Here is a 3841-nt window from a genome sequence, read left to right on the forward strand (position 1 = left end):
GCGCAAAATTTCTCGCATTTCCGTCGGTTTGGTCGGACTATAAAACGCACTAAGCACAATTTTTTGTCCAATGTTTGTGTTGCCACGAAGGCAGACCTGGCGTCAATAAGAAGATACAAGAAAAAAGGGGTGACAGGAACAACACTGCTTTATACATACTTGTGTACTTTCTTATTTACATCTTGCGTAGCTTGTCGGTTAAACTGAGCCTTTCTTGAATAAAATCCAGTTTGATACAGATTTGAGACAGGAGTCTGCTTTGGGGACTCATATGGAGTTTGTTAGCTGACGTAACCGTTGAATCAGAAGCATTAGATAGGTCTTGTTTTTCTCGATGATTCTACACTGATTATATAAACGAATTAGCACCACGTCATGCCCTGCAGTCTTAGTAACACCGAGTGCAGAAAAACAGATTATGTGTCCTTTTTATTTGCGCCGCGGAATCGACAAGAAAACAGAAGCCCCAAAACATGAGGACGGCAAAGTGACAGAAGATAGAGCGGATTGCCTAGTTCGCAGGTACAAAACACTTACTTCTTACAGTTATATGTATCATTTTCTGCTACGTTATGGCCATGTATCTTCTTTCTTTAATGTATGATTTAGCATAAATTCATAGATATTTTTTTCTAGTGTTGACCTGTGTCCTTTTTGTTTTTATCTACAGTAGTTGCAAGCATGTGGTCACGGACGGTCGGCTTCCGTGCCGTTGCCCTCGTCATCTTGAGTCTGGTGACCACCGGATCGTTCAACGAAACTCACGGGACCTCGTCTACAGCCCGCCCGCCGGGAACACCGACAACGTCCGCTGAAACGGTGACTGACGTTGTGCCGGAAGGAGATAGTCACGCCAACACCACAGGTAAGGAGGCATGTTGAAGAATATCTCCCTGACAGTTCGTTATTGGCACGGATATGTATCTTTCTGCATTCTTAGGATGGATAACTTGTACAGGTGAATATAGAAACACACATGGCAACATTTCTGACACGAAATGGATTATTTCAAAATAGAAAGCAACTGTTTTAAGACTATTTGAATACATCGTTGTAACGATTTGTTTGATGTCTAGGCGTTTTTTCCTTATCACAACTGATATCCGTACATACTCGTACAACCTATGCATTCTATTAAACGGGTGAATAAATTCGAAGGAAGTAGGCATGCAGACACATCCACCCACCCACCCATTCATATATATGTGTAGCAAGCTCAACAGAGGAATAAAATTGAATCTTTACTCCTGGATTAATACATTTGTAAACTCAGACGTTTCAAGCGCCTGTCCGGCCACTTTTTTTTCAATGATGAGAAATGTTTACAAATGTATTAATCCAGAAGTAAAGATTCAATTGTATTCCTTTTGTCTTGACCAGGATATCTAATATTCACAAACGTAGCAAGCTCAACACTTTAAGCCGAACTAGGAAGGATGATTGATGGCGAGGGGTGGCGGTTGAAACACGTTGGTGCTTTAACCTTCTTCCTGCTGCCTTACTCTGTGAGAATTTGGTGTCGAACAGATACTACAGTGTGCTAATGAAGGGTCAGGTTTTCACTCCATATATTCATCTCCAAAAATAATGCACTTTATTGTCTTAGTGGGAACATCTTCTGAGACTTCAGCAGTTCCTACGGCCCTGGAAGAAACCTCCTCGCCTCCTTCCGTCCATCCGGCTACTCCACAGTCGTTGGACCCGACAAACGCATCCCAGCATCTGCAATCTACACACAAAGGAGACGGAGATCCCTCGCTGAACACAGGTCTAGAGAAAGACGGGGATACTTTGTGGACTTCAGACATCGTCCATGGCAAAGATCCTATCGGCGAATCGGGTGTCCAGCCGGATGGCGGCATGCAGGGTCTAACCTCCGGGGACCATGACGCATCTGCTCCCGAAGAAGTCGGCCACCCCTCCCCGGTACCTACCGACACGAACATCCGTTCAACCTCGAACCCGAGAAACCTTGCCGAAGACTCTGTGGATCAGAAGGTACCGGACGGCAAGCTTGACCCGTCATTCCCTTTCGACCCTCTCGAGAACTCGTCTTTGTCAACGGACGAAGAGAAAGAAACAGCTGACGACGGTTACGAGATTGAGGGGTTTTATCCGGTATGGGGTCTGAACGAACCCCTCTTACCAGGGTTTGGATTTCAAGAGACCGCAACGGAACAGCACCATTCGGCAACCGATAACCCGAGTGTCCCAAATGAAGAGAATAAGGCTGAAGAACACATCGGCGGAGAGGAAACCTTTGGTGGGGGCTTCGGATGGGCTCCTCTCCTTCCTCAACAAGAACCAATAGAAGCCGCGACGGAAGATCTTACGACGGAAGCTCCTATTACAAGCGTCTCCAAGGATGGTGACAAGACAGAGGGACAGCTTTCCGGGTGGGAATCGGTAGGTGAAGAAACGTTAGGCGGAGAGGAAACCTTTGGCGGAGGCTTTGGGTGGGGTCCCCTCCTCCCACAACAAGAACCAAAAGAAGACGCGACAGAAGATCCTACTACAAGCGTGTCCAAGGATGGTGACAAGACCGGAGCAAAGCTTCCTGGGGTGGAATCACCAGAGGAAGAAACGGTTGGCGGAGAGGAAACGTTTGGCGGTGGATTTGGATGGGGTCCCGTCCTCCCCCCGCAAGAATCAGCTAAAATCCCGACAGTAGCTCCTACCCCGAGCGCCTCAAAAGATGGCGACAAGACCGGAGGACAGCTTCCCGGGGTGGGATCACCAGGAGAAGAAACGGTTGGCGGAGAGTTAACGTTTGGCGGTGGATTTGGATGGGGTCCTATGCTCCCAGCACAAGAACCAGCTGGAATCCCGACAGTAGCTCCCACTACAGGCGTCTCAAAGGATGGTCACAAGACCGGAGCAAAGCTTCCCGGGTTGGAATCACCAGGAGAGGAAAATTTCGGTGGCGGCTTTGGATGGGGTCGTCTCCTCCCAACACAAGAACCAAACAAAGCCCTGACAGAAGCTCCCACTCCGAGCGCCTCTAGGAAGGAGGAGGGCGGTGAAGAACAGTTTGGAGGAGGGGAACCACCACGAGCTGCAGCGATTGTCCCCAATGTCGGATGGGGTCCTCCAGCTCCCATCCTTCCCCAAGAACCACTGCAAGTCCCGACAGAAGCTCCCACTCCGAGCGTCTCCGGGAATGAAGAGGGTCGTGAACAACAGCTTGTAGGGTGGGGACCACCGGCAATGGGAGGTGCAGCAATGGCCCCTCGGTTCGGATGGGGTCCTATGATCCCTCCTGCGGAACCGACGGAACCCGCTCTATTCAGGGACTTCTTGGACCAACAATACGGTAAGACTTATCTGTTCTTCACCTTTTTCTTCAAAAATTTATTCATCACCACTAATTTTTACAAGGTCAATATTAAGTTAAAATCACAACATCATGTTAATTCAAAACAATACTTGAAAGTAACATTACAGAAGCGATGCACCATTCTGAAAAAAAAACTTAAGTACCTATGACAAATAGGTGCATGTAATAAGAATTATAATAACATATATCATAATATCTGTTCTTCATTGTGACCCACTTTGGCGATGATTTTCATGAAGTCAGTGTTTAGTAAATTTGATTTTATCTATCAATAACCACTAAATTTACGAATTTGCTGCTGTTCCTTTTTTTCACATACTTTCAGATGAAATTCAAGCTGCGCTTGTACTCATTAAAGTTTGCACATGCAGTACAATTATTAGATTAAGCTCTATCGTTATCTGTCCGTTGGTCCAAGTTCATTTGTTAACTTCATTTGGTAGCTGATCAAAGAGCTTCTCTTTACTAGTCCTCGTTTACCAACGGACCAAATGCATATCTGGG

This window comes from Branchiostoma lanceolatum, chromosome 5 (genome assembly GCF_035083965.1).
Source record: "Branchiostoma lanceolatum isolate klBraLanc5 chromosome 5, klBraLanc5.hap2, whole genome shotgun sequence".
Classification (NCBI taxonomy): Eukaryota; Metazoa; Chordata; class Leptocardii; order Amphioxiformes; family Branchiostomatidae; genus Branchiostoma; species Branchiostoma lanceolatum.